This window comes from Camelus ferus, chromosome 33, assembly GCF_009834535.1.
Source record: "Camelus ferus isolate YT-003-E chromosome 33, BCGSAC_Cfer_1.0, whole genome shotgun sequence".
In the NCBI taxonomy this organism is placed as follows: domain Eukaryota; kingdom Metazoa; phylum Chordata; class Mammalia; order Artiodactyla; family Camelidae; genus Camelus; species Camelus ferus.
In genome coordinates this window covers 18,272,453-18,295,172 of record NC_045728.1, presented here as the reverse complement: position 1 = coordinate 18,295,172, position 22,720 = coordinate 18,272,453, and the positions used below count along the sequence as shown (strand labels likewise).

At 38.0% G+C, this 22,720-nt stretch overlaps 1 pseudogene; it reads right to left on the bottom strand.

Moving 5' to 3' along the window:
* Nucleotides 1-15,988: 15,988 nt before the first annotated feature.
* LOC102514496 lies at nt 15,989-16,457 on the bottom strand (annotated as a pseudogene).
* Nucleotides 16,458-22,720: the final 6,263 nt, after the last annotated feature.

The window sequence follows — 22,720 nt, the reverse complement described above, 5'->3', positions numbered from 1 at the left end:
CAGCCCAAATGCATATGCACATATTTGCATGTATTTTTTTAACTCTGTCTGCTCCAGTGTGTAAGGAACATATTCTTTATTTTTTCATAACTTAAATGAAGTTCCTGTTTCATGGCCCCATTCCTCGTGGTGGTAAACCTCACCAGGTGAGGGTTTTCTCCCTTAACCTTCTTTTCCTTGAAGTGAATTTGAAATGCTCGAAGATGATGTAGCTTCATGGATGGTTTGTAGTGAGTGTTGGGAGAAGGGTGGGCTTGAGGTCCAGTCATGGTCATCCTTCTTGGGAAGCAGGTGCTGAGGAAGGGCAGTCCACATGGCCCACTAGGGCATCAGCTCACACTGCATCCTCCTCCCGGCTGTGGGACCCTTCAGGTCAACCAGATATCCATGCTCACTACTATCTGTACCTTCCTCATGGTACACAGGACTCGGGGAACTGGGGTTTTCATTGCTTCCATGTTTTGATGACACAGGACTCAGGTCACTTCCCACTTGCAGAGTTCCAGATCTGTTTTCAGATCTCTGCATGTACAGGAGTCTCTCATCACCCATCACCTGTCTCCTCTCAGCGCTGGGAGCTGTCCTTTGGTGAGAGACACCACGAGAATCTCATTCTTTTGATTTTTATCTAATCTGCTCCTCATTCATGCAGACTGAGGAATCTTTATTTTCCCATCCTGAGTTGTCAGTTCTGCAACACCACTGGATATTTGAGATATTTAGGTCAATATCCTACTCTTAACATTTAGAAGATCCAGGGTCTTGCAATTCAACACTCTCCCACCTTTTTTTTTTTTTTTTTCAAAGCTATTATCTCTGCCAGGGGCTTCAAGAGTCAAAGGCTCAGTACTGAATCACAACTTCCTTTCTAAATTTTTGTAGTAAGGGGTATGTGTGAGTTACCTAGCCAATCACCATGGCAAAGTTAGAAGGGATTATGAGGATGGCACAGAAGGACACAACAGCTTACACTCAACATATTATCCTGTTGCACACATATATTTTGAGAATAAAATGATCTCATTCTCTCCTTACCTAGCGTCCTCCTACAACACACACACACACACATGCACACCCCTAAGATGCTACCAAAAAGATTTTCTAAGGCTACTCTGTCCTTGTCAAGAAGGGAGAGGAAATTAACTAAAATACATTAAATGCCTGCTCCATATGCCAGGCTCCTGGTTAGTTGCTTTTATATAGATTACCTCTTTTATTTTTGCCAAGGAAGAAAAATAACTTGTTTGTACATTGTCCCTAAGTGTACTGTTACTAGTTTTCCCTACTTCAGCTTTGCCCTATAAAGAAATTCTAACATTTACCAGACTGTCCCTGTGAAAAGATCTTCACAACCCGCCCTCCATGCTTGCATTTCCACTGCTCTCGTTCAAGGTTATCACTGGAATTGAGAGCAGACAGAAGTTATTCCAAGAGGGCCATATCTAACCCCTTGGCCAAATGATCTGGAAGAGGCCAGCATACACCCACCATCAGGCCAGAGCTGACCCTGAGGTCAATTTGAATTCGGGTTAGATTCTGAAGCTACCTAGAGACAAGCTGGTGTGAACACAGACCTTAATTACAAAGATAATGCAATTGTTAAGACTGTCTTCTGACCCATGTGATTTTCGCTCATTCAAAAGCATTCAAGTGCCTACTCTAGGATGTGCCAGAATGCAAAGTCACCACATATGCAGTACCTACATTTTGGGAGTTCTTAGACTTTTTGTATGGTCCCCCAGTGTGTCTGTTTTATATAAAAACAAAAACTTTAACCTACCAAATCATTGTTTTCAAGTTAACAATGCCCCCCATAACAGGTACAACAAAAGCAAAAAATTTTGCCATTTTTCTCCAACTGAATTAATCAGTTTTCTGATTAAAACGTGGATGAATTGTAAGTGGTTTTGATATGATACGAAAAAATCCTCTGACACTATCTCATCCTTTGTTCACTTTAGAAAGACCCAGGAATGGCCAACCCACTGCACACACCAGGGGTAAGAAAGCGTGTCTGTTCCAGTCTTAGTCAACACGAGTGCAAAGGGCATTGTCTTTGCTGGAGGAGACTCCATGCGACTTTCCAGAGCTTCTCATTTAGATACTCCCAATTAATTTTCCAAAGATTTTCATTAGTTAATGAATAAATAAGCACTAGCATTAGTGAAAATGAAAGGCAGGACTGAAGTTTATTAATGCTGCTGATGGCATTTTAATTTGAGGTTTGTAATTACAAACACTTCCTTTTGCTTCAAACAAACATCAGTCAACAGGGTTGCTGCTCTTCTTGGAGAACCTTGTGGATTCCATTAATCATGTTTAATGATTTATATCTTTCTTAATGGTCCAAGGGAAATAATTTAGAAACCACTACCATAATTAAAGTATTCTCTTGAGTGTTCATGCTGAGCAACTCTAAAAAATGTCTTCCTACTTTTTAACCATTATTATAACTGATGTTCTGTTTTCCTATGGAAAGCCTACGGTATAAGAGTTTGTTACATCATCATCGTCAAAACTTTCAAAATGAGTGGTAACTATGAAATAACGAGACTGACTTTCTATTTTGTCACTTATAATGACATTTTCTAAATTGTTCTCATTCTCTTTAATAACGAACATCAAATAAATAAGAATAGAGAAGTAGGGAGGCGCCAAATGAAAAACCTGAATTGGTCAAGCTGGCAAGTTGCAGCCTGCTGTGCTGAGAAGACCACAGAGATTTCAAAGCAAAAGCCCTATGTTTTCGATTCCTGGTTCAGTCCATTCTTCATGACTGAATCAACTTCCTTATTTTGGGGTTTCTTTACCTGTAAGATGGAAATAAAAGCTATTTCGCAGAATTCTTTTGGGAATAAAGGTCCATTAACAATATGTGGCAGTGCCTTGCCCCTTTCAGGGCGTGCAAATGTGTGCAAATAAACGTTAATTTCCTTCCTTTACCTTCCATTTTCTACCTTTTCTGAGTCATGTGCAAAGCTCAAGAGATACAGCAAATTTTTTTTTAATTTAAATCTAGAGAAAAAAATATTCTCGACAGAGTAATGGAGCTCCCAGCAAGTAGTTGGCAGTACAGGAATCAGATGTCTGGAATGAGTGCCCACATCCATCACGAGGGAGGGCAGGGGTTGGGGCTCCAGCCACACAGCCAACGTTTAGGAAGGAGCTCCAATTCCTAGGAGGTGACCTGGCAGAAAATAAAAGAGGAGGACACTGGGGTACCAGATCGAAACCATGATGGAATGGACAAGGACCAAGGCAAAATGTGAGGAATATGCCTGAGAACACGCAAAACAAAGTGACTTTTAAGGACAAAGAATTAGCCAGTTCCCAGGATTCAAACACATGGAGGAAGAATTGGAGCTTGGGGATGATAGAGGAACCCAACCATGAGTACCGAAACGTCCCATTAGGGTCAGACTGACGCCACCAGGTGGCTCGTTGCAGAGTCCCACAGTACGAGCTGACTGAGTGTGCAGGTGGGAGTTCAGTGGCTCTACCTCCAGAGTGGAAATTTCTAGACCTGAAAACCATCTGTTCAGACCCTACCAGAGCCTTCAAACCAGATTTAAATGAAGGTATGGAGTGCCTTCTAAGAGTTTATCATGAAAAGCGAAGGACAAAGGGATAGAAGTACTGCTCTAGGGAAGACTTACTAGTCAGAGGCTAAAAAAAAAAGTGAAGAAAAATGTCACCTTTTGTGCAAAGAGAAGATAAAAGTTCCATAGTATCGTGGTAGAGAAAGACGGATTCTTGGAGGAATTGGGGTTTGGGAGGTACTTGGGTAGTCTCAGAAAAAGGTATGAGTGAGCTTTACTTTCTAAATATGAATTGTTGAAAGAAAACAAGGCAGTGCAGGAGGATTACGTGCAACAGAATTTGGCTAATTTTTATAAAAGGGGTAGAAGACACAAAATCAGTAGGAAAAGATCTAAGAATCAAAGTAATCCAGATACCAAATGGCATGAAATCTGATAAATCCAAGGGAGCTCAACTGGAAAGGAATCCAACTTTAATTTTTTATAGGACTGAGAGCAACCAGCCCTGCATTTTTATAGTACCCATCACCCTCAGATCCTTTGTGGGGGCAGCATATTGGCAGAAGAATGAGAACCATAAATAATGTATTGTGCAAATATCTGGTCTCAAGAAGATCGGCTCAAATTATATTCTAGGCCAGCCTTCTGGGATATTCCATGCTCTATGCACTCATAAAAATCGATTTAAGAGCTCCATAGACTTATGTATTAATTGATCAGTTCAGAAAAATGTATTTGAGAAAATGGTCCTCTGTTTTACAGCATCCCTATGAAGGAAGTGATCTCTTAAGAGATGACTTACATTAGTTCTTTAAGAAAGACAAGTAACTTCTTGGTTAAAGGAATTTTAGCCAGAAAAGTGAAATAAGTTCTTCTCAAGCCTGCTAAGGCCTTCCCCCTGGGGCTTCTTAAATAAGTGTGTAAGCAGAATGTTTATCTGGGTCAAGAAGAAAGAAATCTGAAAACAAAGGTTTTAAATCCAAGCTCCACAAACATAGTAGTATGGTTTTTTTTGTTAAGTCTTTTAACCTTTCCCTTCTTCTGTTTTTTGTTTTTGTTTTTGTTTTTGTCTATAAAGTGACATATCTCTTTGGTTTTCCACAAACCGTCTAAGCTATGTCTTAATCATCCATTTGACTCCTATATATAACTTATATCTTGAATCTCTTCTATGTTCTCAGAGATTATTAAACTTTCCAGAAAAATCTATCATACATCTTATTGTTGAGAATATAAATTCCATAAAATAAGAGACAAATTTATTAACTCTTTACAAGTCGATAGAAGATATATGTGATGACTGATTTTTATTATATAGTAATTCAAAATTCTGTAAGCAGATTATGGCCAGAATAAATGCTAGAATCTGAGATACATTAAATAAGGATTCTGAATTCAAGCATAAAGATGAAGGGCAGTGGAAAAATCTGTAAAGTGCATAAACAGATTTTTCAGATTTCTTTAAAGCATAATAGGCCTGCCTCTAACTGTCAGATAAATGCGGTAGATGGAACATACATTTACCTCTGTTCTTCCCGAAAAAGAATTTTTTTTTTTTTTGAGTTTACATCCCCAAATACACAAAGAAAGAAAGAAGAGATCTCAGACGGTGTCAATGACATTTTGAGGGACTGACATCATGGAATGAAAGGTAACTGAGAGCAAACCAGAGAAAGCTGAAACCTAAGGGTTTATAGAGGGTAATGCAAAATGCTAAAGGACCCTGAGAAAGAAGAAACTGGGGCTGGACTTGGGAAGAATGATTACAAGTCTGGGGAAGAAGTAGATCCCCAGGTCCCCAGGTCCCCAGCCCCAGGTCATATAATCAAAGATGTCTGCACCCCAGTGCCAGTAAAATGCAGGAGAATTTGAAAGAGGAAAACTCTACGCCAGAGAGCCAGACATGGGTGAAGGTGGAGGTGAAAACAGAGACGTAGGTGGAAGTTTTACCCCTTCTCTGCTCTCAGAATGCTAGCAGATAGGTTTGAACCCTCCGGGGAAAAGACTGGGAGGATTCCTCCCAGCCAGGCAAGAGCACAGGTTTACAAGGCTGTCAGGTGCAGCTCTCCCACTGGCAAAGCTGGGGCTCTGCTCCATCACCCTCAATGAGCCCCACCAGTCTGCGCACCCTGTCAGTCAGTTTTTTAATGCCTCCACCTCAGAACTGACAATCAAGGATCACCAGGAATTTGAAGAAAGGCTCTAAAAATATTTTTTAAAGCAATTTAGAGAAAGATACAAGGCAAGCAAAAGGAAAATATTTAGTTAAGAATATATAATGAAAATCTTTGAAGATATTACTCCCAGGAATTAAGAATACAATCACGAAAATGAAAACAGAGGAGCAGGATTATTATATTGAGGAAGTCTCACAGAAAATAGAACAAAAACAGCAGCAAAAAAAAGAGATAGAAAATAAGAGTGAAAATGTAAGAAAGAGGATCCAGCCAGAAGATCACATATCTGAATAAGGAATGAGAGTTCCAGAAAGAAAATGAAGGAAATAGAAGAGAAGAAATGATAAAATTATAACTGCAAGGAAAGTCCACAGGAAGAAAAGACATGACTTTGACTATTCAAAGAACCGGTAAGTTCCCAGTATAATGAAACCAGAAGTAAGGGGAGAATCCTAAAAGCTCCAAGTGACAGAAAAGCAGGACATATAAAAGTTGGGTTCCACATGTAAGCGATATCATATGGTATTGTTCTTTCTCTTCCTGGCTTAACTTCACTTAGAATGACAATATCACTTACACGTGGAATCTTAAAAAAAAAAAAAAAAAAAAAGGACACAAATGAACTTACCGACAAAACAGAAACAGACTCACAGGCATAGGGAACAAACTTACAGTTACCAGGGGAAAAAGAGGGTGGGAAGGTATAAATTGGGAATTTGAAATTTGCACCTCTTGGGGTGTGATGGAAATGTTAGCTATCTTGATTGTGGTGACAGTTTCATTACGTATGCATCTATCAAAATTCAAAATAAAATAAAATTTAACTCATCTTTTAAAATTAAAAAAAGAGAGAGAGAGAGAGAACTGGGAATTAGAAAGTTGCCAAACATCATGTTAGTAATGTGGAGGTGAAAAGCAAGAGAGAAGTGCCTTAAAATAGGGAGGAAAATTACTTTCAATCTAGAATTTTATATTCATCTGAATGCTTGATCAAGTATGCAGGTAGAAGACAGCTTGTTAGACTTGCAAGTTTCCAAACGTTTCACCTCCCTTTCACCAGCGGCAGTTACTAGGGCGCTAGTTTTCAAAGTGTGATCCAGGTCCCTGGGGCTCCCTCAGACCTTATCAGGAGACCCACAAGTGCAACACCACTTCCATTACAACACTAAGATGCTACTTGCCTTTTCTTACTCTCTTTTCCCTAACGCCTAGAGTAGGATTTACTGAGGTCTGATATCAATGCAGAAACAGGTATGTGATTCCATCTGTCTTTTTTTTTTTCTTCTTCTTCTTCTTTTTCTTCTTCTTTTCCTTCTTTTTTTTTTTTTCTTCTTCCTTTTTTTCCTTCCTTTTTTTTTCTTCTTCTTTTTTTCTTCTTTTTTTTTTTTGCCATGGAGGGACTGGGGATTGAACCCAGGACCTCGGGCATGCTAAGCACATACTCTACCACTGAGCTATACCCTCCCCCTCCTGCTGTCTTTTATTCAACCTGACATTAAAGAGATTGGCCAAAATGTAAAATAATGACACTTTTTTTTCACCAATTTTTTTAACATATTGTATTTGGGTGAGCATGCAATGTGTTCATTATTCATTGTTTTAATGAATTAATAAATTTTTTTTTAATCTCCCAGTATTAACTGCTAATACATAAAAGTTAGTAGAGACCACTCACTTAAATGAAAACTCTGGGGGCCTCAATAATTTTCAAGAGTACAAAAGACTCCTGAAACCAAATGAGAATTGCTGTTCTAGAGGATTTGTTCCACCAAACAAGGAAAGAGGACGGCAGGAGACCTAGGAACAGGGACAAGCAACTTTTATTTTAATGGGTGGAATTCTCAGCATGATGTCCACACAGCCAGCCTAGAAAGCTACCAGTGCAGGATGAGGTAGAGAATCCTGAGGGGGTTTCTGGGGCACAAATGAACAGGATATAACATATATCGGCTTTAACATATCAGATGATGCCATAAAATCAACAAAACAATAAGAACAGACAGCAGTACTAGCATTTGATGTAAAAATATGAAAGCATACCAAAAAATAGTTTAGAATATTGGAAGTGATTTTCTCTGGGAAGCGAAAAGGAGGTAGGATGACAAAGGACTGCTATTTGCACATAAGCTATGTAATATTTTTTAATTAATTGCATTAAAAGTAATGCTGATTTTTAGAATACAAATCTATCTTGTATTACAATATAGATCAATTCCTTCAGATAGTTTTGTATCATTATTTCCAACAATTTTTGATAGAAAAAAGTTTTAATACTTATCATTTGTCATTTTGTCGTTCTTACCAATGATGTTCCCACATTTGATTTATTTTTTTATCTATTTTTAAATGTTCTGAATAATATGATCACATAACTTCTTTAGGAAAGGTAACTGGGTTGCATACTTTCTGAGAACTTGCGTACAAGAGAACACACATTTGTTTAACAAATATTTTTAACTAAGTGCCTTTAGTGTGCCAGGAGTTTTTCTGTTTGCTTCATACCTGAAAGCCCATTTTTTTTCCTTCTTGTAAACCTGATTTTGTTGTTCCTTTGTAGAGAACCTGTTTGTGTTTTGTCATTAAGAGTTTTGTCTCTCTATACTTGGATGCTTGTAATGTTTCACTAGGCTATGTCTAAGTATGGATTTCTTTTCATACGTTTTTCTTGGAACTTGATACTCCAGTATCTTCACAACGAAACAGTAGAGTCAAAAATCACTGAATCTGCACAATGGAGGCAGTACAGGGAACTGGTGAAAAGATTACTCTGACCACCCTCAGTGGCTCCCTCTTCTCTCTTTTGTGGCACCAACATGGCAAATCCTCAACGCCAAATAAAATCTCTTCGGCAACGTAGAGTTCTCATCTACCCTATGTCTGTATTCAAGCTATTTCTATCTTGGATGGATTTACAATTTCAGCAGATGCACTATACACCATGGTACATCCCAGGAAATGCTGTGTCAGAGGCAGTGATCAGATCTGGTCAATGTCTTTCTTTTTTAATCCTTCTCATTGACCATCACTTTGTCCAATGCCTGCCACAAAGTATGGTAATAAATATTTTTCGAATTGGAGAATAAACCAACATACGTTATTAAGCATTCTTGAAAGTAGCCCCTGAGGTTTTATTATTTAAAAGTTTTCCATTCTGCTGTCTAGAAGCTCTGCTTACTATGAGCATATCTCTGAGGAAATAACAACTAAGGTTGTTTCCACGGTCCTTTAGGAGAATGAAGAATATATCGTAAATTAGAATCCAACTTTTAATAAGTTATTTATTCATTCAAGAAGACATCAATATAAATCAAGAAACCAGCACTACAGCATTTTAGTTAATAGTTCCAACGCTGAGATGAGTACAAATTATATCTCTGCCACTCACTGGTGACATGGGACAAATTATTTAACTACCTTGGCCTCAATTTAATCATTTATAAATGGGGATAATAATATTAGTCTCTTCAAAGAGTTGTTGAAAGCAGGGCAGTGTTAGAGTGAAGCCAGTGAGTCACTGGGATGAAAAATTAAAGAAGGTTATACAAGAATTAATGCCAATGCATCATAAACCTAAATTTAAAAGCTGAAACTATAAAATTCTTAGACAAAAACATAAGAATGAATCTTTATGTCCTTTGGTTAGGCAAGGACTTCTTATATACACACCAAAAGCACAAATGATAAATGAAAAAATAGGTAAACTGGACTTCATCAAAATTAGAAACTTTTGTGCTTCAAAGGACACTGTCCCAAAAATGAAAAGACACCTACAGAATGGAAGAAAGTATGTGCAAATTATATACAAGGGAGTTGTATCCAGAATATATAAAGAACAATTACTACTCAATAATAATCAAAAAGAGCTCAATTTAAAAATAGACTAAGGCCTAAATAAGCATCTCTCCATGAAAGTTATACAAATGATCAATAATTACATGAAAAAATCAACATCATTTGCCACCAGGAGAATGCAAGTCACAGCCAGGATGAGACAGCAGTTCACACCCAATAGGGTGACTATCATCAGAAAGGTGGAAAGTTACAGGTGTGCTACAGAATTTTGAACCCTGCTAGCAGGAATGTGAGATGGTGTAGCCACTTTGGAAAACAGTCTGGGGATTCCTCAGTACCTTAACCAAAGAGTTATCATTTGTCCCAGTAATTCCACTCCTAGGTACAAATCTGAGAGAAATGAAAATGCTTCTCCACAGAGGTGTTCATAGCAGCCTTATTTATAAGAGTCAAAAAGTGGAAACAACCCCAGTGTTCATCCACTGATGAACGGGTAAATAAGAGGTGATATACATCCATACAACAGACTATCACTCAGGAATAAAAAGAGTGATGAATTGATAAATGCTAAAACATGGGTAAACCTTGAAAAAGAGAAAGAAACCAGTCCCCAAAGGGCCACATATTATAAGATTCCATTTATATAAATTTTTTAGAAAAGGCAAGTCTACAGAAAGTAAATTTGTGGTTTCCCAGAGCTCAGAGGTTTGAGGGGCTGGCGGGGGAGTGAGAAGTGACTGCTAATGGGGACAGGATTTTGGGAGGCAGGTGATGAAAATGTTCTAAAATCAATTGTGACGGTTGCACAAACCTGTCAATATATAAAAAATGACTGAATTGTACGCTTGAAATGAGTGAACTGTATAATAGGTGGATTTTATCTCAATGAAGCTGTTTAATTTTATGAGGTGCTCATTCTCAGGGCCCTGTAGATGCAGGGTTGGGGGGATGGGCCTTGCAAACCCTGAGAGTGAGCACTTCCCAAAGGTTTGCATCCTAGATGCCTTGCTAGCCTGACTCTAGCCTTGGCCTTGATTGTATAAGCCAATGAGACATTGTAGGAAAGGTCTTAACACTAGCACATACTAGCAAGTGATAAAAATATTGGACTTTATTAACCAGATTGATGTCTTTTACTCAAGGGAAAACAGTCCATGGATTGGGTGGGTACAGCATCCTCCGAGCAGTGGAGTACCATTCCCAAGGGATTTGGGGGAAAGCGAACTGTGTAGAGAGTTAAAAGAGACAACATGGAAACGGCAAAATTGGCTAGCATTTCCTCATAAGACGAGCAGACCCTGCTTTCTAGGGTAAGGTGAGCTGGCTAAGCTGACTCAGAGGATTGTGACTGGTGCGTGTTAGAGCTCCTTGGCAGGTGTTTCCCATAAGTGCATCTGATTTAGGTCTAGGTTTGGGACATGGGCTGGGCCCCGGGGTGGCCTCCGTTTTGTGGGTCCCAATATACAGATGAACTTTATCAGGACTAAGAGTAAGTGTTTGTTGTCACAGTGGGGAGGAAAAATAATTTTATATCTATCCCTCTGAGTTCTTGGCTGAGATCTCTATAAAAAACAAACAAACAAACAGACTATCAGGAGAAAAACATATAGATGTTTATTAACAACTGTACCCCCATGTATACATGGGGGATCCCCGGGAAAATGAGTAACTCCCTGAGGTGCCCTAAGCCACTGGCTTAAATGCCGTCTTCATCTTCAGATAAAGACAAAAGATCAGGGGTGGTTACCAGCAAGATCGTGATAAGCAAGGGTGAGTTCTGTTACACAGATAAAGCTGGTGGTTTCTCCGTTGATGAGATTTTCTTGTGATTTAGCATCAACCTCCCCTTCCGGGTACAGAGAGGGAGATACCCTTACATGTGGATATTTCTTTCATAAATGTAGATTTCCCTCACAAAAGTGAATTTTTCTGTTTTTAGAGGTTTCACTAGGTCTCTTGTTTCTCAAAATAATCTTCAGGCCAAAAGACATATTTTGGGGAGGTATATTCTGCTGCTCTTTACTGTTATGATTATTAAATATAATATTAAATATAATTAAATATAGATTAAATGTTATATTAAATATAATAAGGAACTCGTTAAGCTCTGAGCATAAAAGCTGGAACCAACCCTGCGGGTCCTGGAAACGGAGACTTTTGCTGTGGGGCATGTGGAGTGGGGAGGCACTGAGGCCAGTCATCCTAGGGCGGGGCTGGGAGCCAAGGGCTTCCCAGATCACACATGAGTCTGGGTTTTTTCCAAAAGACAAATGGGAGCCAGTCCGTTAGCAAGGGTGCAGCAGAATCAGACAGGAAGTGGGGATATCTTTCAAGAAATTAGAGATGTTTTGACAGCAAAAATAGACGGCAAGAGATTTTTCAAACAAAAGTTTACCTTCTTTAAGGTTTTTGTTCAGGGCTTTTCACTGATTCTGAAGCTCCCTCACAGAAGACCCTAGAAGAAGATGAAGTTTTCCCTTTGCATACTCATAGCAACTGCTTTCATGATTTCCTTTATGTAGCTAACATAATATCATATTCTTTAAACTGTATAGCACAGGGAAGTATACACAAGATCTTGTGGTAGCTCACAGAGAAAAAAATATGACAATGAATATATATATGTTCATGTATAACTGAAAAATTGTGCTCTACACTGGAATTTGACACAATGTTGTAAAATGATTACAAATCAATAAAAAATGTTAAAAAAAATGTTTAAATGTAATGGAAACTTAACAAGATGAAAAGTTTATCTTTTCACGTGTCACTTGGTTAAGTGTTCCATTTCAACTCCTCTCCCTTACTCCTGATCCTGGTTTCAAGTACCACTTAAATAAAGTGAATTCCATGTCAACAACGCTCAGTCTTTCATTAATCCTAAGCCTCGCAGGTGAAAGATGGTGGCCGGCAGAACAGGCTTCCTGCAGAGTGCTTTGGGGGGGAGGAGGGCAGCCTTGTTTATCCGTTTGGAATTTCTGGCCCACACACACGTTTTGCAGGTCAGGCAGGAAAGTCATCATTACTTCTGTCAAAACCACTGTCAAACAACGGCTCGGTCCCCGGGTTGTGGAACACCGTCTACTAGCAGCACTTGACCTTCTCCCACCAGTGCCCTGCATGTCGACCACGGGGTCTCCTAGTTCTGACACTGCCCCCCGCTCTGGGCAGCTGGTGCAGAGACTGAGCACAGAACTGGACGGGACCGTCTGCATCAAGGGTTGAAAGGAACTTCGAGGTACTTGTTCTCCTGCTGCCATGGCAGCTTGTATTACCTGGACGGATTTCTTCCTTGGGTTTCACTGGTTAACCCTCAAGCTCCCTACTTGAAATGTGTACCACAGTTTCTTCACACAGTCTCCCTGAGATGCAGAAGGGGCCTATGCAAGACACAGTAATTTTCTTCACCTTGATTCACAACGGCTCTTTATTCATAACTTAAAGATTTAAAATATTCTTGGGAGCAGGGAATGTGATGCACTGCCTGGATTCATAGATCGTTGGGTTTAAAGAATACCTGGTATTTCCTCAATGGCACCCCTGGGTGACAAGTTGGGCTGGAGGCCAGTAGTCCAGTCTTTGCTGCACCATCTTCAGTAACGAGTCACTCTCAAGGGGGCTTGTTCCATTTTTAGGTGGATCTAACTATTAGAAACATACTCCTCACTCTATTTGCTGGAATTAAGTTATCCTTCCATGGACTGTCCTGAAAATTTCCAATGACTTTATGCGATCTCTCTAAGCCTTTCCTTTTTCCAGGCTAAATTAGGGTCTTGGCTGAATCTATATTCTCTGTGGGGTTACTATTTTCTTATCTTCAAAGTACTGACACTTTACTTCTGGTAAAGTATTAGGTTTCCTAGCTTAAAGGGAAATGAGATAATAAGGATAATAGCTCCCATGCTGCGTTATGAAGGTCAAATAAAATAATAAAAATGAAGTTTACTATAAAGAAGATACAGCGTTCTACAAATGTCATACATCTGATATTAGTATTATTAGAAACACAGATACCTCTGTAGCATCCCAGTGCAGGCATCCTACCACTGACAGCAAAATACGAACCAGATGGGTATTCAAAAGGCACTGAATTTAAGAACTTGGTCTTTAACATTAGAAAAAGAAGAAGTCAAACTGCCCCATGCCCACAATCACCTCAATTTCTTATACTCAAGAAATGTTTCATCACCCCCACTCTGTGCCAGGCATTGTCCTAGGAATTAAGGATGTAAAACTAAGCAGAGCAGACAAAGGCACTGCCCTCTTTCAAGGAATTTATATTTTAATGTGGGCAGCCTGGCAATATATAATCGGATGTTGAGGAATACTATGGAAAAAAATTAAGCAGGGTAAAAATGTCTATAGATAAGGCGAGATATATTATTTTATATACATTGGAGAGAGAGGGTCGCATTGATAATGTGGCATTCAAGGTGAAACAAGAAGTAAGGGAATTACCCATGTGGGTAGCTGGGGGGAGCATCAGGCAGAGGAAGTAGCATGTGCAAAGTTCCTGACACTGGAGATGTGGCTGAGAGCAGTAGGAGGTCTAGGGCCATTGTAAGGACTCTGGATTTTATTCTAAGTGAGTTGGACACCATTGGAAGGCTTTGAGCAGAGCAGTGATGGGACCTGACTTAGGTTTTAAGAGAATCATCATCTTATTCTATGACATACAGACAACAGGGATACCAGTTACAAAGTATTCCAATAAACTGTACAAGAGATAATGATGAATTGGACCAGGGTATATGAGCTAGACGTGGTTAGATTTTGCATATATTTTGAAGGTAGTGCTATGAGGGTTTGACAAAGGATTGGATATGGAATATAAGAGAAATCAAGGGGCCAAGAATGTTCCAAGATTTGGGGCCGGAGCAACAGGTCCACTGGAAATTACAGAGCATTTGGAAGCACAGAGAGGAGTGGGGAAGAAAGAGAGGAGAGGAGAGTGGTGAAAGAAAAGGTCAAAAAGAATAACTCATGGTTCAACTGAGAAGGACCTTGTAACTTATGCTAAAGAACTTGGAATTTGGCCTGTGGCCAGTAGGATTTAGGCGTAGAAGATGATGTGACAAGCTTTGCGTTTTCTAAAAACAACTCAAGGCACACTCAGGATGGAATAAAGTGGAGTGAGACTAGAAAATGAGAAATGATTTAGGATAACATTGTAAGAGTCCAAGTGAGACAATGAAAGCCAGAACAGAGCGGGGGTGATAGGCTGATCTTCGTGTTTGTTCACTTAAAGAGGAAAGGAAATAAGTTACCTTAAGAACTATTTCCACCAAGTGATGGTGAGCACCTCCGATCATTTTCTAAGTTTTCACCTGATAACGCATTTCTTGCCTAGACAGTTCTAGAGATATAGTGATGAATTCAGACTCTTCCAACTCATCCAATATTTCCCCAGAAAGTACTTATGAGCACCTACCACTAGTTAGGTACTAGGCCAATACTTTGTCTAGAATCTATGGGGTTTTTTTTAAAAGAAAAAAAAAGGGAAAAAATGTAATTAGGACTGGGAATCAAACTAACTGACTACTAGACCTTGTTGTGTTTCTGGCTAAATCACCTCACTGTTTTTGACCCTGGTGAACTCTCAAAATGAGGAAATTTGATTACATGGTCCCTCTCTGCCAAGCACCCAAATTATCCAACACTCAACTGTGCAGAATGAAAAATTTCATTGAAATCTGTATTGGTTGCCATTCACATGCATTATTATTCTCACATCCATTTTCAGGCATACGATACATGTCAAGATGGAGTACACTTTGATTTGAACCTTTTGTTTAAGGGTGATGAGGTGGTAAATTGCTTGCATGTTGCAACTCAGTCGGAGACATTTTTTCTCTTACCTTTTGCTGAACAAGGAAAACATAAACTAATCATGCAACTAACCCTTAGCATTTTGTCAGCAGTCTTGTATTAATGGGTAAAGTCAATTATGAGTAATTTTTTTTCTCAATAACATTTTTAAGCAGCAACAATTCTTGGAGAATTTACACTTTATGTGTATTGACAAATCTACCTTATCTTTCCTGCTAAAGACTAAGCAAAAAAGTCCCTTTAACCTTCTTTTTAATTGGATGTTAGACTTGCTTTTTTTTAAATAAAATTTATTTTTGGAGAAGTTTTATGGTGACAGCAAAATTAAGCAGAACATAGAGATTTCCCATATATCTCCTGCCCCCACATACACAGAGCTTCTTCCATTATCAATATCACACACCAGAGTGATACATTTGTTACCAACAATAAACCTACACTGACACATCCATTATCACCCAAAGTCCATAGTTTACATTAGGGTCACTCTTGGTGTTGTACATGCTGTATGTTTTGACAAGCATATGATGACACTTTCCCACCACTACAGTATCACACAGAGTAGTTTCACTGTTTTTTGGTTTTTGGTTGGTTTTTTTTGGGGGCGGGGACTGGGGGGTTGAGTTTCATGGTTTCATTAACACAAATACAACGTGCATGAACTGTCTATTCATTTTCTTCGCTGTGCAGCCTGGCATTGGGACAGGTGACTCTGATGGCCAGCTGGGCTGCTCTCTCCACAAAGGCTTTGCGGTTCTTGGAGGAGACGTTGTGAGCAATCTCAGCACTGTAAGATTAGTTGTACGTCAGCAGCACCTCGAGCTCCTTGACGCTGTGGACAAGGAACTTGCGGAAGCCGCTGGGCAGCATGTGCTTTGTTTTCTTGTTGCTCCCGTAGCCGATGCGGGGCATCAGGATCTGGCCCTTGAACCTCCTGCGCACCCTGTTGTCAATGCCTCTGGGTTTCCGCCAGTTCCGCTTAATTTTGACACATCGGTCAGACTGGTGCCGGATGAACTTCTTGGTCCTCTTTTTGACGATCTCGGGCTTCACGAGGGGTCTGAGGGCGGCCATGATGCCGACTAGGAGATGGCTGCCACCTCCGTAGGTAGCGCCGAGGAAGAGCTAGTTTCACTGTTAAACAATCTTCTGTGCTTCACTTATTCATCCTGACCCCCCCCCTTCACTAACCCCTGACAACCACTGATCCTTTTAGTCTTCATACTTTTGCATTTACTAGAATATAATATAGATAAGATCATACAGTAGTCTTTTGAAGAGCAGAAATGTTTATTTTAATGAAATCCAGCTTATTGATTATTTCTTTCATGGATGATGTCTTTGGTGTTGTATCTAAAAAGTTATCACCGTGTCTAAGGTCACCTAGATTTTCTACTATGTTGTCTTCTAGGAGTTTTATATCTTTGCATTTTATATTTCGGTCTATGATACATTTTGAGTTATTTTTTTGAAGAGTGTGAGGTTTGTGTCTAGATGCACTTGTTCTTTTTGCCTGTGTTTAACCAAATTTTCCAGCACATCTGTTAAAAATAGTACATTTGCACCATGGTATTGCCTTTGCTCCTTTGTCAAAGAGCAATTGACTATGTCTATGTGGGTCCATTTCTGGGCTCTCTGTCTGTTTCATTGAACTATTTGTCTATGTTTTTTCACCACTACTACACTATATTGATTGGCTTTATAGTAAATCTTGAAGTTGGGTAGTGTCAGTCTTCCTGCTTTGCTCTTCTCCTTAATATTGTGTTTGCCATTTTGGGTCTTCCTCCTGTCCATACAAACTTTAGAACAGTTTGTTGATATCCACAAGATAACTCCCTGGGATTTTGCTTAGGATTACACTGAATCTGTAGGTCAAGTTCAGAGAACAGACATCTTACCAATATTGAGCCTTTCTAGCCATAAACATAAAACATATCTCCAGTTACCTAGCTCTTTGATTTCTTTCATAAGCATTTTGTAGTTTTCCTCATATAGATTTTATACATATTTTGTCAGATTTATAGCTAAGTGTTTCATTCTTTGGGGTGCTAATGAAAATTAACGTTATGAATTAATAGATTCAAATGAAATTCACAAATTATGAACTTAAAATTCCACTTGTTCATTGCTGGTATATAAGAACGTGATTAACTTTTGTAGATTAATCTTGTATCCTGCCACCTTGCAATAATTACCTGCTTTATTAATTCCAGGAGTTTTGCTGTTGCTGCTGCTGCTGATGATGATTCTTTTGGATTGTCTATGTAGACAATCATGTCATCTATGAACAAGGACAGTTTTATTTCTTTCTACCCAATCAGTATTCCTTTTTTGTTTGCTTGTTTGCTTGTTGCATTAGCTAGGACTTCCAATACAATGTTGAAAATGAGTGGTGAGAAGGGCCATCCTTGCCTTGTCCGTGATCTTAGCAAGAAAGCTTCTACTTCTTACCACTAAATATTTTGTTAGTTGTAGGTTTTTTGGTAGATATTCTTTATCAAGTTAAAGAAGTTCTTTTCTACTTTTAGTTTTCTGAGGATTTTTGTATGAATGGGTGTTGGATTCTGTCAAATACTCTTTCTGCATCTATTAATATAATTACGTGATTTTTCTTCTTTACTCTTTCTATTATGAATTACATTAATTGATCTTTGAATGTTGGATCAGCCTTGCACACTTTGAATAAATATTACTTGGTCGTGGTGTACAATCCTTTTTATATATTGTTGGATTTGATTTGCTAATATTTTATTGAGAATTTTTATGTATGTTTATGAGATATGTTGATGTGTACTTTTCTTATAATGTTTTTGCATGATTTTTGGTAATAGGATAATGATAGCCACAAAGAACAAGTTAGGAAGTATTGTCTCCTGTCTTCTGGAAGAGAATTTAGAGAATTGGCATCATTTTTTCCCTGAACATTTGGTGGAATTCGCTAGTGAACCCATCTGGGCATGGTGCTTTCTGTTTTGGAAGGCTTATTACATATTGATTCAATTTCTTTAACATGTATAGCCTGTCCTAGTCCATTCAGGCTGCTATAAAAAAAAAATGCCATAGACTGGGTGGCTTATAAACAACAGAATTTTATTTCTCACAGCTTTGAAGTCTGAGAAGTCCAAGATTAAGGAGCTAGTAGATTCAGCATCCAGCAAGACCAAATTCCTGGTTCATAGACAGTCATCTTCCCGCTGTAGCATCACATGGCAGAAGGGGCAAGGAGGTTCTCTGGGGTCTCTTTATAAGGGCACTAATCCCATTCATGAGGGCTCTTTCTTCAGGACTTAGTCTCCTCCCAATGGCCCACCTCCTACCATTACATTGAGGATTAAGATTTCAACATATGAATTGTGGGGAAGATACATAAACATTCAGTCTACAGCACAGGTATACTGGGATAGTCTGTTTCTTCTTCTGTGACCTTGGCAGATGGTGTCTTTCAAGGAATTGGTCTATTTCATCTAGTTATCAAATTTGTAGGCAAACAATTGTTCATAATATTTGTATTATCCTTTTAATGTCATGGGATCTATAGTAATGTCTCTTCTTTAATTTCTGATGCTAACAATTTGCATCTTCTCTCTGGCTAGAGGCTTACTGATTTTATTGATCGTTTTAAAGAATCACCTTTAGTTTAAAATTGTTGATTTTTTTCTATTGATTTCTTGTTTTCAGTTTCATTAATCTAAGCTCTAATTTTTATTGCATCTTTTCTTCTGCTTACTCTGAATTAAATTTGCTATTCTTTTTCTAGTTTCTGAAAGTGGCAGCTCAGGGAATTGATTTTAGATCTACCTTCTTTTATGATATATGCACTTAGTAATATAAATTTCCTTCTAAGCACTGCTTTCACTATATCCCACAAAACTTAAGAATTTTTATTTCCATTTTCACTTATTTCAAAGTATTTTTTAATTTCTCTTGAGATGTAGTCTTTATCTAGGTGTTATTTAAAAGTGTGTTGCATAATCTCCAAGTATTCAGAGATTTTCCATATATCTCTGTTATTGGTTTCCAGTTTAATTTTACTTTGATCTGGGAGCAGACAATGTATGATTTATAATCTTTTATATATGTTATAGTATTTTTTTGGCACATAATATGCTCTATCTTGGTGACTGTTCCATATATACTTGCGAAGAATGTATATTCTAATTTGTTGGATGAAGTAATTGATTATGTCACGTATATCCAATTGATTGATGGTGCTCTTGTATTAAATTATGTCCTTACTGATTTTCTGCCAGCTGGATCTGTACATTTCTGACAGATGAGCATTGAAGTCTCTGACTTTAATAGCGGATTCATCTGCTCTCCTTGTGGTTTTATCAGTTTTTGCCTCACATTCCTGATGCTCTGGAATTAGATGCATAAACATTCAGGACTGTTTAGTATTCTTGTAGAAATGACCCCTTCATCACTGATAACTTTCCTTACTCTGAAGTCTGCTCTGTCTGAAATTAATATACCATCTCCAGATTTCTTTTGATTAGTATTATCATGATATATCTTTCTCAATCCATTTGCTTTTATTCCGTATATCCTTAAATTTAAAGTAGATTTCTTTTAGACAACATATAGCTGAGTTTTCTGATCCACTCTGGCAATGTGTCTTTTAATTGGTATATTTAGACCACTGAGATTTAAAATTATTTTTGATATAGTTTCATTTGTTATATTAATTAGTGTTTTCTGCCCATTGCCCTTGTTTCTTGTTTCTGTTTTTGTCTTCCACTCTTTTTCTGCCTTTTTAACTGAACATATTATATGAGTCCATTTTCTCTCCTTTCTTAGCATGTCAGTGATACTTCTGTTTTTACTTTTTTTAGTGGTTGCCTTAGAGTTTCGATATTCATTTACAACTATTCCAAGTTCACTTTTGAATAACAATGAACCATTTCATGGGCAGTGTGAGTATCTTATTAAAATAATCCTAATTTCTCTCTTCCATCCCTTGTATAATTATTGATATTTATTGCACTTTACATGAGTATAGATAAATATGCATACATATACATACACATGTGTATAAACTTATTGAATATATTGTTGCTATTACTATTTTGAACAAATTATTATCGATTAGTTTAATTAAGAGTAAGAAAAATAAGTTTTTATTTTGCTTCACTTATTCTTTCTCCAATGCTCTTTTCTTTATGTAGATCAGTTTCTGACCAGCATCATTTTTCTGCTCTCCAAAGAACTTCTTTTAGCATTTCTTATAAATAAACTATACTTCAATTAAAAAAAAAAACAAAACATTTCTTGTAGGGGGTCTGCTGGCAATAAATTCCTTCAGTTTTTGTTTAAGAAAGTATTCTGAAACTGATAATTTTGCAGTGTACAAAATTCTAGGTTGATGTTTTTTCTCTCAACAATTTGAAAACTTTACTCCACCCTCTTCTTGCTTGCATGGTTTCTGAAAAGCTGGGTGTAATTCTTGTCTTTGCTTCTCCACTGATAAGCTGTTTTTTCTATCACTTTTTTCAAGATTTTTTTTCCTTTAACTATGGATTTTTCCATAGTTTGAATATGATATGCCTAGATATATCCAAACATTTATCCTTCTTGCTGTTCTCTAATCTGTGGTTTAGTGTCTGACATTAATTTAGGGAAATTCTCAGTCATTGTTTCTTCAAATATTTCTTTGTTTTCTTTTTCGCTTTCTTCTCCTTCAGATATTCCCATTATGCATATGTTTCACTTTTGGAGCTGTCCCACAGTTCTTGGATATTCTGGTTCCAATTTTCTCTGTTATTTTCCTCTCTTCTTTTCTGTTTTGGAGGTTTCCTTTTACATAATCTCAATGTCAGAGTTTCTTTCCTCAGCCCACTAAGGGCATTCTTTATTTCTGTTAGATTGTTCTTGATTTCTAGCATTTCTGTTTGATTTTTTTTCCTTAGGATTTCCATCTTTCTGCTTACATTTCCTATCTGTTCTTGCATGCTGTCTACTTTATTCATTAATGCCTTTAGCATATTAATCATAGATGTTTTGAATTCCTGATCTGTTAATTCCAACATTCTTGTCAAATCTGTGTCTGATTCTGATGCTTACTCTGTCTCTTCAAGCTCTCTCTCTCTTTTTTTTTTTTTTTTTTTTTTTTTTTTTGCCTTTTACTGTGCATTACCATTTCTTGGTAGCCAGACAAAATGTACTGGATAAAAAGGGATTTTGGTAAATGAGCCTTTAGTATTGTGGTGGTGAGGGGGAGTTAGGGAAATCACACAACAATCCTATGTGTAGGTCTCAGTCCTTTTGTGATCCTTTGCCTCTGGACTGTGAACTTCTCTTTTCTTCAAAGTGCTTCCCCATTCCCCTGCCTTAGGTGGGACCGAATGGCTAGAGTGGACTAGAGTTGGATATTTCCCTTCTTAGGTGTGAAAGGCTAGAGAGGGCTGCAGTTGGGTGTTTCCTGTCTCCCATGTGAAAGGCTATAGGAGCTGTATATTTCCCATCTCCCAGTGAGTAAGGCTCTGATTAAACTCAAAGGATTTAATCTGGTAAAATAGTTTCTCTTGAGCTCAAGCCTTGTATGAACAGATTATTGGAGCATATTTCAAAATGATTTCTTTTCCCTTTCCCCAGCTAGAAGCACCAGGAAGTTTTTTTCCTATGTTCACTGTGAGAGCCTCATCTAGCTTCTGGTTATAAAACTCACAAAAGTGTGGGGACCCCTTATAGTTGGGTCCCTCTGGAGTTTTTAACTCTCAGACTCTTCCACTCTGAGCGCTCCAGCAATTCTTCAATTACAGTTCAGGTTTTCCTGCCCTGGTACTGGTTCCCATGGTTTCTGTTGTGGATTTCACCTGCAGTAAATTGTGATTCTCTGTATTCTCCTGTCTGTCTCTCTAGTTGGGGAGGTGATGCTTGCCTTGTGACCTTACTGTTTTAACAAATCTAAAAACAGTCATTGACTTTTCAGCTTGTTTAAGTTTTTACTTGTCAGAATGGAGCCATGACTTCCAATCTCCTTACATGTCAGACAAGAATCCAGAAGTTCTAAGTTTTTTTCTTTTTTTAAGAAAATTTGAATGCTTCATTCCCAAATAAGACATCATATTTTTAAACTGGCATTCCAATAAGAACTTTCTTCCAAAACTTCTCATGTATTGATACCTACAAGTGCACAGGAATAGGACCAATGATGTGACAGAGTGGAGTAGAACTCTCTTGACTAGATTATGGTCCTGATTCTGATTTGAATTTAGTGTGTAATCCTGAACAAGTCAATTCACATTTCCACATTTTTGTGTCTCACTCACCTTTAATTCAACAATATAGTAAATATTTATTAAACTCTGTGTTAAGCACTAGATAAGGCAAAAAAGGTAGACATAATCCCTTCCCTTGGAGTTTTAAGTCAAGTCAAGAAGGCAA